This window comes from Stenella coeruleoalba (genome assembly GCF_951394435.1).
Source record: "Stenella coeruleoalba genome assembly, chromosome: X".
NCBI classification, from domain to species: domain Eukaryota; kingdom Metazoa; phylum Chordata; class Mammalia; order Artiodactyla; family Delphinidae; genus Stenella; species Stenella coeruleoalba.
In genome coordinates, this window is record NC_137152.1 from 35,638,695 (window position 1) to 35,652,606 (window position 13,912).

The following is a 13,912-nucleotide window of genomic DNA, read 5'->3' on the forward strand; positions in this document are numbered from 1 at the left end:
GCCAACTCTCACTCCCTCTCTCAGTGCAGAGTTCCCACCTTAGGGGGAAGATGGAAAGGAGCAAACTAGGCCCTCCTCCACAAAACAATCTATGTTCCCAAGGTACTGATTTCTCCTCCCCACAAGTGAAACCGTCATTCTCTCAGTCAGTTTCAGCCAGAGGAGGTAAGGAAATCCGGTCCAGTTGAACTAAACTATAAATGACAAAAGCAATAACTCTTTTCTGCAGGTGGGTCCCTGGCTAAAAGAATATGAATGTTAACCCAAATGCATAACTAACTAGTCAGGCTAGGTCAGGCTAGGTGATAAAAGTTAGATGGGAAGTCTCAGGTGATATAAAGTAAGATAAACCTGGACCATACCTCCAAAGAGCTACCAAGTCCCTGGCTAAGCCCTGGTTGTTATCAGGCCTGGTGACATGGTCCAAGGTTAATAAAATGACCTATATATACATTTTATGTCTCACCTCACTGAGGCCATGTCTCTTAACATGTAAACTCCCAGATAACAGAAATTATACCTACCTTATACAAAAGGTAGGACTTTTAATATCAGATTATGAGAGTAAGAGAATGACAAGGGGCTGCAATTCATTTACACCAATCAACTCTATCTTTAAGAAACTGCAAAAGTGTTTTCTTCCCAACTGGTCAACTGCTTTTATTTTCCCATGATCCCCTTCTGCCTCCAATTGTGAAAATGAGCACTGTGTGACACGACTTTTTAACCCGTATCAAACAATAAATTTTCATACAGAATTCTAAGACGGAAACTATCAATTGATTGAACAGAAAACTAGGGGCTACAAAAACCATTTTGAACACAGAATTACTTAAAATCCACACAGTTCAAAAGTCTAAACTATTTCTCACCGAGTGTAAAATCAGCAAAGACACGCCCCATCAAAAGTGTGCTTGGGGCAAGTATAAATGGAATCGAAGCATCCCACTGCGAGAAAACTGAGTAACCCCACGCCTCTGAGGAATAGATACGACAGGAAAAAATTACCCACTTTTGGATCTTTAGCTGATAAGGAGTTGATAGCTCACCTTTATCTTTCTTTACAAAGGTTTATCGTATCACCATAATTTAAATGAAAAAAGTATTATTTTCCCAAAAGAGTGCCCTGCACAACCTGTACACACTCTGATCATGAGGCACAATGGGCTGGACTCCCCAGATTCCCTGCAGAAATCACCTGTCCCTTTGGAACACCGTCCTCCTTCTCTTCTGTTATCGTCTCCCACCTTCTAGCAGCTTCTTACTATGGCCAACAGCGCCCTACGCAATCTGCAATTCACTACCTCCCAGACCTCATCGACTACTTTCCCACAGGTAAACCTCTGCACAAATATCACAACATCAGAGAGGACTTTCCTGTCAGCCCTAGATAAAGCAGCTCTTTCCCGGGCCCCTGGGGACGACCTCTCTGTTGGGCCAGGTTTTATTTTTCTCTCTAGCACCTTCTAACGCCTGGCATCTACTTATTTGTTCAATCATTGTCAGCCTGCCCCCTCCATGCAATCAGGGACCTTGTGCACTGCTGTATTCCCAAACTAGGAACACCATCTGGCATGCAGTAGGTATGCAATACATTTTTGTAAAGTGAACATTTCCCACCTGACAGCTTTGCCAATTGTTCTGCTACGAGCTTATGAGGTCTGGTTGGCACCTGGGACACTTTTTGTTAACATCTTATCAAATACCCCATACTTCAAGGGCCAGGTGGACAGGAGCTATAGGAGAGTGCTCATTTCCCCAGTGTGAAGAGAAATTAGGCAGGGGTTGGGGAAGAAAGAACAGTTTCTTTATACTCTCCCTGCTACCCAAGGGTAGAAGATACAGGAGAATCTTTCAGAAAAGGTAGAAATTTACTATCTTTATCAATCTAACTTGTCACCAACAGTCCTTACTTGATCTAGCTCAGAGAGAAAGAACCCTGAGATCAGGAGCCATCCTTTTAGAGGTTGAATGATTTTGTTTTTAAATTTACATTCACATTTCCTTCCATGGGGCCGTATATACCTACTGTTGATGTAGACTTCGCATTTCATGCTAAAAGATATAAAGCATTTTCATCGCCTTTGTTGCTGTGGCCAAACCTGTATCAGAAAACACACAGACAAAGTTCGTGCCATTACAAAGAGTTTGAATGGTTAGTTATGTGTTTTTCAAAACCTATGCAAAATAACACCCAAGTTTAAATCACATGTAAAGATGATGACCCTGTCTGCCTTGAGGAATAATATTCCTAACTGCAGCATGGTACCAAGTAACACTTCTTGAAGAGTTAGTAGTATAAACCCTCCTCCCTAACCTCGTCTCCCCCAAAGAGAGGGTATCCCTCATTTTTCCCACCTCTACTTGGAGATATTTTCAAAAACTCATAATAAATTTAATCGAGGGCAGAACAGGACTTTTTACCCTCCAAATTGGCTTAAATTCTATTTAAAAATGATTTTCCAAGACATCATTGTGGAGGCCTTTGTTGTCTCTTAATTTTCTTCAGAGAAATGAGTCAAAAGCTTGGGGGAATTCTTAGACCGGACTTATTGACAGATTCCTTACTATGAGCCCTTCTTCCGCCACCATTAAAAAAAGAAAGAAAAACCACTTCTCTGCATTATTTTCCTGTCATGAGCCCTTTTTTCCCCCTTACTTTAAAAAGAAAAAAGTCCGGCTGCCAAAGGAAGATGCTTAAAGTCTTTAATGAATGTCAGTCTGTGAAATGTGCCTTGCCTCCAAGATGGCAAAGGATCAAATAAAAGATGTAGTCACTAAGGTGAAAGGAACAAAGAGTGAGTTGGTAGTTACTCCTCCTTCCTTCCCCTAATGGACCCTCCACCCCATCCTTTCTTTCATGTGTCTGCAGGTAGGTGTTGAATGAGTTACATGAGAATACGGATAAATGAATGAATGAATGAAAAAATGAACAAATGAAGACAGATATGCTTAATATATCCTCCTATGGGCAGGCTCAGTCCAAGGCCAAGAGAATTTTTGAAGAGATTTCTAAGCACTCAGAACCCACGGGCTACGGTGACATGCCCTTGCCTTCTAAACCAAATTCTTAACCTGTATTTGAAAGAGGAGGAAAGTCTCAAGGTGAAACCCCTTTCCTATATTCTGAAAATTAACTCCTCATCCAAACAAAGGGCTTTATGCACATAGATGGCTTCTTATAATTCTTTACTTACAAATTCTGCCCCTCTAGATTACACCCAGAATGAGATGGAGATAAAGGAGAAAATATTAGTAATTACAGATTCTTACTCATTTTATTTTCTATGGATGAATGCTATACCGATAGAAGAATCTCCAGAAAGGTGGATGAAAGTGCATCCCCTCACATACTTCTCCCTTCCACCCCCACTTTCAAGTGAAAACATTAGAGAAAAAAATAGGGGAAGTTACATGAGTAAATGTGTTAGTGCATAAGATCAACTGAAAACAAGGAATTCCCCTCTTGGACTTCAGTGGCCTAATTAAAACTCATAAAACACAAATGACTAAAACTGCTCCCAGCGATTTGTGTAATAAGAAGCAGAAAAAGTCAATTTTGTATTTCAATATTGAGAGGGCCAGGCCTGGAAGATGTGATACTTCGCAGAATAGAGATGAGAAGACCATTTCTGAGACTTTCAAGTTCAATCAACTTTTATTCTGCTTTTCTGCCAGAAGTACTTACCATCTGTACTGGTGACATCTTGTTTGGATGTAGATTCTGGTCCCACAGCTTATCAGCTGAGTGGCCCTAAGCACATTCCTTTACCTCTCTGTGCCTTAGTGTCCTCATCTATGAAATGGGCATAATAATTGCACCAATGGGTTGTCAAGAGGATTAAACAGGTCAATGTGGGTAGAGTACTCACAACTGTGCCTACCCAGAACATGGGAAGTGTGCCAGAAATGGCAGCCACCATTATCATCACTCTTTTGCTTAATCTGGTGTGAAGAAAAACATATAGCTTAGAATGGATCCACAGGCTTTGAGACCAAACTGAAGTCTGTTCCCGAAAGGATCTGAGAAGGAACTCAAGTGTGTTAAGTACCATTATTCCAGGGACCACAGTATGTGCTTTACATGTGCTATCTCATGCCACAGTCCTGGAAGCTAAATACTGATGCTCCACTCTCTGGGGCTTACGGACATAAATGGGATAACTTACTCAGCTAGCAAGGGGCCAAGTGAGCTTAAAGCACAAGTCTACTTATTTCCGAAGCCTGGGCCTCTTAGGGGGCAAACACATCAATGGATGCTGTGAACAGGTACTGTCTTGGGGTCATATGAACCACTGTCACATACTTGATACTCACTGGAAAATGTCTGGATGTCTGGAGGTTTTTTTCAGGTAATCAGAACTTTGAAAGCACCTTGTAACATTTTGCTGGGCCTGTACAAAGTCACTCAGTTTCTCTCATTGTTAAGAACTCTAGTCTCACTTTATATATATCACACAACTAATTGAGAGAAATCAATGGGTTTTCATTTGAAAAGTCTTTATCCGTCTGCTTTAAGAAAGGTAGGGAAAAAAAAAAGAAAGAAAAGGTGGGAAAACTAGGCTTTCTTCTAATACCACCACCAGCCATGGGCTTTCAGTAAAACAGGTGCTTAAGGAGAATTAAACTGTTCCAAGGCAGAAAAGGAAGATCATTTAAAATAAAACCTTAGGGACTTCCCTGGTGGTGTAGTGGTTAAGAATCCGCCTGCCAATGCAGGGGACACGGGTTCGAGCCCTGGTCCGGGAAGATCCCACATGCCGCGAAGCAATTAAGCCCATGAGCCACAGCTACTGAGCCTGCACTCTAGAGCCCGTGAGCCACAACTACTGAAGCCCGTGCACCTAGAGCCCGTGCGTGCTCTGCAACAAAGAGAAGCCACCGCAATGAGAAGTCCACACACTGCAACTAGAGAAAGCCCGCGCGCAGCAACAAGGACCCAACACAGCCCAAAATAAAACTAAATTAAATAAATTAAAAAAATAAAAAATAAAATAAAATAAAACCTTAGTTTGCTTTTCATAATCAATGACTCCATCTTCTACCTTAAAGTAACCAGTTAAACTTCGTTTTTAAGCAAGTTATTACTTTGTTAGATTGACCTTTAAAAGAAAGCAACTAGAAACTATTTTGCTATTAAAATATAGCTAAGAAAAACAAAATGTCTCGATTATATTGACTTAACAAAAGTATTTTACATTCAACTTTTACATGCATCTAATATGTTCCTTTAAGAATTTAAAGAAAAAAAAGAATTTAAAGAAAATCAACTCTATGAGCGTTCTAATGATGTATATACAACCACATTATTTATAGTTAATAATATCTATGTATTTTTCAATTTTATATTTTAGATTATCCTAACTACTTTGGAATGTATAAACTAGAATAAATATAGGGTTGAAAGACAATAGGTTACACAGTTGAGAATTTAAGAACTTGAGCCAGGAAATGTCCAAGATTAAATCATTTACATTCTTTAATATGTAGAATGATTGTTTTATATCAATTTTTTAAAATTTTTTCAAAGGAAAAGAATAGCAAGTAGGCGAGTTTAAGATGTTTTCACTGGAATAAATGTTATGTATTGTTCTCCAGTTCCTTATCTAAATTGAAGGTTTCATAAGATACAAAAGTATTTTACTTTGCATGTTTTCCTTAGTAATTTAAAATTGTCTTGATTTTAAAAATACTCAATGATTATATTCAAATTTGGCTAAGTTTCCTCTCCTGAATGAAGACATGGGTTCTCCAAATTCTGATTGCACAATCGAAACAGTTTGTTTAAGAAAAAGAAATTCTCGTGGTTGTGAATATAAAAATAACTAACAGTAAGAAAACTCCAATGGGAAGAAAAAATTTCATTATTTATGATAGTCTGAGATTGATAGGAGGGAATGAGTCTGAATAAGGAGATCAAAGAGAAATAAATCTAGGACCCTTACATTTGTTCAAAGATAACATTGCTGCTAGTATTTGACTGAAACGCCAAACAAATAAATCAGTAAAACATATAGTATGTCAGACAGAGATAAGTGCTAAGAAGAAAAATTAAGCAAGATAGTGGGATAGGGAAGTTGGGAAGTAGAATGGGGAGGTTGCTATCAGCTTGGAATGAACTTTTATCCTTAGAAATATAGAGGTATTGGAGAGACATCTTATACACTTCTTTGAGAAATATTGTCAAAAGTATCCTTTTGTGGATTCAGGGTAATGCAGCACAAGGTCCACAGGGACCCTTGCTGTGGCCAGTGTGGCTCCCACGCCAAGGAGTTCACTCTCTCTGCAGTGACCCGTGTCCTTCTCAGAGCCCAGACGTCCTGCTGGGTCAAGGGCCCAGGAAATGTCTCCAGAAAGACTCTTCCCACTATTCCAGATCATTTCCTTGGGGCAGAGGAAAGAGTTATTTTGTGCATCTTCATTTTTCAAGATAAAGAAGTCAGGCTGACTGCTGATGGAGATCCTGTTGGGAAGCCTATAAAGAGATGAAGAGCCTCTCAGAGCCCTGGAACACCCACCCTCCCACCGAGGAAAACCTGTTGTAAGCATTCCGCAGCAGGCCCCTGGTAATGACCATGGTGGTGATGTCTGATGACACCAGGAGCGGGGTGACTAGGAATAAACAGCTGAAACGCCCCTGTGACTCAGTCAAGAGTTCCAGTGCCACATCTCCAGGCCTCCCTCATACCTGAAGCAGACTCATTAAGAGCAAACTTCAGCCAGACTGCTTGCTTCCCAATCTTGGCTCTATCGCTTCCTGGCTGGGACACTTTGGGTAAGTTGCTTCACCTCGTTTCTCCATGTAAAATGGGGATTAAAAACCATATTGGCCCTCTTCGGTTTTTGTGAAGATTAAGTAAGTTAATATATGTAAAGCATTTTATACCAAAACACATCTACTGAGCATCTGCCATGTGCCAGACACTGTTCTAGATGCCAATGATTCGTTTAGAGCAGTGCCTGGCATATAATGTGAGCTCAACGTATACCAGTAATGAGAGGTCTACAAACCCTTATCTCACTCTCAGATTGATTATTATGATGCTGATTTTATAAAGATAATAGGGTAACTATTCTATCTATATAAAACTCAGCACTCCATGATCAAACACATTAATAATTTCTACAGTAAAACATAAAAACATCCTACTAATTGGGATAAATAAAGACTATAAACACTGGCTTCGTGTCAGTTTAGGTCAGGATTTGCTACCAAATTTTTTACATTAAAATCTTTTGGTTTTCAGACCTTTTTGGATTTCAGAAGCGAGCGATGGGGGACCTATATAGTAAATAAGGGGCAAAACCCACTGAAGTCTTCTTTTCCTTTCTAACTTCTGGACATGCTAATGACCAAATAAACAGTCAAAACCATTTAGGAGTAGAAAATAGGAAGCCCTTCAGGCATGGGAAATCCACAACTGCATAATTAATCTATGCCAAATATAATCTAAACAATCCCTCCTTCCCTCCAAATAGAGTGTACCATAAGCTTCTCAGTCAACCAATTCATTGCCACAAACAACAGGTCTCAAACAATCTTTAAGGGTTTTTAAAAGTGACTTTTGAATATAGGATAATATACTTAAGTTTTACCACTATTTTAATAGTACAACCCTATCTTTCCTATGGAAAAAAGACAAGCTATTAAATGATTTAAAAAATTGACTTAAAAACATGGACCTTCAAAGAATACAGGATGCTCTGTAGTCCATCTAGGGGAGATGAATAAACGTTATGCCAAAGTGGTAAACTATCCTGCTACCGAAGGAATTTTCTCCACATTGCATTTAAGGAAATCTTTGCAGCTCTTGAAGAGCTATACAATAACTAGTTCAAGATGTTTGCACTGCTGGTCAGCACTGGATAAAGGATTTGCACAAACGCATGGAAACCGACTTCTCTTGCCTCTTCATTACCCCCATATGTTGTTATTTATCTTCCCCAACTTCTCTGACCCCTTTCCACTTATTTTATACTCAAGTAGTGCTTTGTTCATGACCTATGTTTACCACTCCCATGGCGATCGGTACACAAAGGCAAGTCAGGAAGACATGGAACGAACGGAGATACTTATATTGCTTCATGGTTTTTTCCCCTTCTCATTATCCTCCTACTCAGTGAGACTGTAGTGGGAGGTCTGAATGACATTTGCAAACCGAGAACTTAAAGCTACATTTCAACACCCAACCCCTCAGTTGTTATAGGAACAACACTATGAGGCTTATCTAGGTTCTGACAAACAGCCACTTGTTCCGCTAGTGATTAAAGTTCCCCCTTCCAATCAAATATATACACATATACATAACCATACCTCGAAACATTTAGTTGGGCAGAACTGTATACCACACCAAAAATGTAAATACAAGCCCAAAGGGAAAGTGTTTATATTCCCAGATTTGCAAATATCAATAGTACTTAAAGAAAGTTATTCTGAGGTCTGTCCCTTGACCTGAGTCCCTTCCGTTTGTAGCTTTACATGCCCACAAAGACAAAGACATGTGCATACCATTAATTGCTTTTAACAAAGTATACAAAACTTTCAAGACTCTCCATAACCCCAGAGAATTTATTTATTTTACATGTATTTTTTTAAAATTAATAAATTGTAACAGAGAGGAGCACAAAGAATTGAAATCATGAAGATCTAAAGAAATGCTTTTGGAATATACTTTTTAGCATTTATGTTTCAACCTGCTTCTGTCATATTTTTGTCATTCAAAACAATGGCTTCTAAATGGATGAGTAAAACCTAAAAATTATATAGAGGCTTTTTTCCATTAAGCATGGCAGTGTTTAGACAGATTATTAAATCACCATGTTTCTCCCAAGCATTTCCATGAAATACAAAGCTGAAAACAATTGTGAATCACTGAACACAAACTAGCAATCAGATATAAATTACCTGTAAATATCTTAATGTTTTGTTACCACTTTTCTGTCTTCAAGACTTTGAAACCTATAAATCCATGTACTTCAAGAAAAAGAGTAGCATTTTTCCATATCCTTAGCCACACTTTAATTAAGTCAAATAACTTGTAATATTAACAAGTTTGGATCACCAGTCTGATTTATTGGAGGACCTGCCCTTAACGGCCATGTTTACCTTGCTTTTTATCTATTTCTTTGAAAATAAATACTTCTACAGAAGTCTTGAGAGCTATCAGTCTGAGAAAAATGCTCTCAAAAATTCTCAAAGTATATAAGCAGGAAAAAAAGACCAATTAACAGATCCCACTAGATTCATCTTCCTCCCCTCCACCCTCATCTCACTCTAGTGCCAACAAGAGAAACTGTAGAACTGCTATCCTGTTTTTTATTATACATTTTCCCCTTTCGAGTTAAGGATTTCAAGATTTTTGAAAGAAACAGAATGAAAACCCAAAGTCAGAAATGCAGATTTAACTCTCAATTTGAAATAATGTACTTTAAAAAGTAAATAAATAATACTGTATCCTCTATAACCCTAACCTTACAATTCTGTCACTAATAGTTTTTATTATATATATTCATATTCATAAAGGGAGATCACCAAAATGACCTACATGTTTGCTAGCAGTTAAAGGACAAAATATTTTTCCATCTGATTCCATAAGTGGACATCACATGATTACTTCTATTGACCAATAAGAAATTGATAAAATCAGGTAGCCACCCTCCATTCTAGTTTTCTTTTCTTATTTTATTCAACTTTTCCACCACAATCATTCTTAAGAAGCCATATCAAGAAATCAGACACTCATGCCTAATATAAAACTGTGTTTCCTTACAGTTCGTGAACAAGAACCTATTATATATATATATAAAACACAATTACTCAAAGCATTATGGTATTTTTCTGGAAATTTAAACATAGGGGCAGCTCAGATTTAAGATCAGAAAACTGAATTTAAGGTTCCGGAGAAAGAGAGACACAGGCACACCAGTAAGAACTGCTAATCATGATATCTCGAAACATCTCTCAAAAATGAACCATGTAGAAATAAACCACCCTTCTACTGTACTAATGTAATCAAAGAGAACAGTCTTAAAATTCATGACACAAGTGTAAAAAAAAAATCTGTTACCATCTTAATCTGCCCTTCACAATCAGTAGGAAATTTTTCCAATGTATTACTTAAACTATCATTTCGTAGAGTTCTAACTAAATTCTTGACATCCTAGTGTAGAAGGACGGAAAGGAGGGCAAGTTGACTAATTCTGAAAACATCCCTTTAAATATCTATCACACATACTGTTCGGACTAAATGGAAATCTATATCCATGGAATGTTAATGCCACAACTCTACCAGAGAACCCATTTTTATTCTCTTCGCCCTCATAAAAAGAAAAAGGTGGCGAGGTGTCGGGGAGCCAAGCTAGTTGTATTACATATATTTGGCTAACTGGTAACACTCAGCTCATCTTTGTTAATTACCTGGCTTCTTCTCAGCCTTTATGCTGTATTCTTGGGCTGCTCCTTTTTTAGAATTCCTCACTCTGTTTATGTGTTCTTTGGTTCAACACAGTTGTTAGGGGTCTGTGAACAATTTTACAATTCCCACACACACCATATGATATCTATTAGGGAGCAATGCCACTTTTCACTTACCAATTCTGGATAAAGCAGTATTTCCTGGTGACAGAATGCTGCTGCTTCCGTTCGCTAAAACTCCCTCTTCACAGCTTGATAAATCTGATTAGAAAATGTCTTTGTTCCAGATCACACGAGGCGCTTTTTTCCTACGAAAGTTTTCTAAAGAGTTATCTGCATTTCATTCCTGTGACAAAACGAATAAGAACAAGGGGGGTAGGGAGGGAACAGGGAGTAAGTCCACACAAGTTCCTGGCAAAGATTTTTAGCTGCATTTTTCTGAGTTTAATCAGTAAGCTACATTAAAGTGACAGTTACCAGTTCAGGGAGCCAGAGTTTGATCAAGGCAGCCACAACCAGTTTGGGTATCTTCCACTGATGTGCAGACCCCAAGGAAGTAGTCCCTTGGTCATCTATCACATGTGGCTGAATCACTGGACACCCGTCGCCCCCCCTCCTCCGCCCCTGTTGAGCAGCAGCCCAGGCAGGAGAGTGGCTGGTCGCCTGAAGCGGGACCTCTTATAGGGACCCGCCAATTAGCTGTTGACCAATCGCAGGCAGCACCTAGTACCTAAGTCACATGATAGGGCAGTCCCTATGACTACAGGATTTCTGAATTACTGGGGTTACACAAAGGACACTCATTCAGGAAAAGAGAAAAAAAAAAAAAAAGCCATAAGCCGAAACAGAAAACGCCCAGGCTGTGACAACTCCGGCTTTAAAACAGGGAACACCCTAGCCTCACACAGACAGACAAAAAGCCACAACCAAGCCAGGATGGAAATCAGCGGAATGCCTGGCACATATTAAAAAATAATCGCAAAGCAGAGGCTGAGCTTACAAACCCGCTTCAGCTATAAATCTACTCCTCCTTCCCCTTCCTCTTCAGTCTCCCCAGCAATTTTACATTCTCAACTTCTTTATTCTAAAAAGCTCCGGTGAGCCTCTGCAAAGCCTCTGGAGGAAAAATGGGTGAGACACACGAGCCCCTGCTCTTCTCAGCCCCTCAAAATACCCCTGAAGGAGATTCAAAGTCTGCCGTGAAAAAGTTCCTTAAACGAAATACACGTCTCGCAAAAAGGTTGCATAAATCAGGCAAAATTAAACATGGTCAGGACAAATTTGCACGGTAACGATCAAATCATCTGTCTCTCCCCCTTTCTTTCTCTCTCATGTAATCATTTTGGACTGTTCACATCAAGAACATTCTTGTTAAGTAAATGAGCCCCCCGCTTAGCGAACTAGCTACCAATTTACTTATTTTAACACCCAATGTATTTCTCAATTTTTTTTATATCTTAGGAAAAATTCAACTGTGAACACCCCTACCATTTCTTTGCCCCCCACCCAGAATGGTACTTACATTTTTCCTTTGTTTGGGTCTCTCAGTTTTTCCCCCTCCCCCGACATCTGAAGCCAAAATATGGGCTCAGCTTCAACCTTCAAACCTAAAAGGCCCTATTTTGATCGTGCAAGGCTGCAACAGCTCCTCCTCTGAGGCAAGCCTGGAACACTGTGCTGCTTGCCATTCCCAATTTATGGAAGGAAGCGTATGTCAAACAAACCAGGTGATGACTCAGACTGCCTCCCCCAGCCACGTTTTCCCTAGAATGGGAGGGTAGCGTAAGTGCAGCCCATTTGGATGTGACTCAGTTTTATTAGACTGGTGATTGTAGTTAATCTGACAAGCTCACATTTTTCTTTTATAACTTGTACATTTCAGGATCACAATGCACGTTCCAAATGGTTTCAAAGAATTGGACCATGTAAAAGAGAAAGTTGCAAGACTGTTTTGAAGGTATGGCAAGGCTCTGGTTCTACTCCCAAATATTTAAAACTTCCTAATTATTTGTTGAAACTTTTACAACTGAGGCAACCGAACGTTTGAGTTCATGTGAACAGCAGTAAACAGGTTTTATAATTTTAGGTCTACTGGAGGCTTTTACCATGGGGACTCGGACGCTTTCCATCCTGAGGACCCAAGTTTAACTCTCTAAGTCTGCAGCCCACGTGGCAGTTCTTTAGGAAGTGGTCAGGGGCATGAGAGCCATGTTGCAGCTTTCACTTTTGCATTTACTGCAATTCACATTATAACTTGAGCCACTCACACACAAGCACACATGCAATACAATCATATTCTCTCTCTCTCTCTCTCTCTCTCTCTCACACACACACACACACACACACACACACACACACACACACAATCTGTACTGTCCTTTAATCCCAACTGGCCTACAAGCTGCAAAATAAAAACTTGAAAATCTTCAAATGTCATCTGAGAAAATTCCAATAAATAAATTGGCATGCCTAAAAGTCTTCCTCTTCAGTAAAACAAAGTTTACTACCAAGATGGGGGTGGCATTACATGGAATAAATTGTTCCCAGGTATTACGCAGACAGGAAGAATGCAGTAATAAGAAGTGCAAGTCTCCACACAAAAAATCTGGAAGGCTCGGTCTGAGCAGTTTAACTACAGTTATCTCCTTTCAGCATACTTCCTTTAACCCTGACAAAGTCAGCAACTGCTTGTACCAAGGCTTGACATTTATTGTGGATTATGCCTTGACAGAGAACTAATTTTGTTATAATATAAAAAAGTCTATTTCTATAATATATCGAAATGTTCAAATATCTAATTTTCAAATTGGTAGAGGAGGGCAGAAAAAAAGTATACACCCCGAAACAATGAAATCCAGTTAATTCAGGAGCTGACTATTCACGTCACAAAAAGATTCCCTTTAGGGTTTTACTGGAAGAGACCCCACACTAAATTTACATATAGAACTGACTTTCAGAAGTTAAATCCACACAGAACAATTTAGAAGTGCATTTCCGAATGAAACCTTCCTATGTTAACTATGTACACATATTTCTCATTCAGATATTAAAACTTATTCATACTTCCACAGGGATGTATTAATTTAGCCACTGACTGCTTTGTTTTGTTTTGTTTTGTTTTTTTGCGGTACGCGGGCCCCTCACTGTTGTGGCCTCTCCCGTTGCGGAGCACAGGCTCCGGACGCGCAGGCTCAGCGGCCATGGCTCACGGGCCCAGCCGCTCCGCGGCATGTGGGATCCTCCCGGACCGGGGCACGAACCCGTGTCCCCTGCATCGGCAGGCGGACTCTCAACCACTGCGCCACCAGGGAAGCCCGCCATTGACTTTTTTTGAGTAAAATTTTATTGGCTTAAAGAAAGTTACCTTCCTACAATATATAAAGACCTTAAAATCTATAATTATATGGCTTTCAATGGAAATAAACACAGACTATGAAAACAGCATATTAATAAAATCAAATACCTAAAACTTTGGCATCTAAAAGAATCTATAATATA

The 13,912-nt window shown here is 39.4% G+C and overlaps 1 protein-coding gene across 1 annotated transcript in view; it reads right to left on the reverse strand.

Annotated features, from left to right (window-relative positions):
* Positions 1-1,013: 1,013 nt before the first annotated feature.
* LOC307180559 (uncharacterized protein) overlaps positions 1,014-13,912 on the reverse strand; it is a gene marked incomplete at its 5' end in the record, with an annotated part of 85,219 nt that continues 72,320 nt past the window's right edge. Inside the window, 2 exons of the mRNA XM_079910940.1 lie at positions 1,014-2,102; positions 10,592-10,760. The remainder of the gene's footprint in view (positions 2,103-10,591; positions 10,761-13,912) is intronic.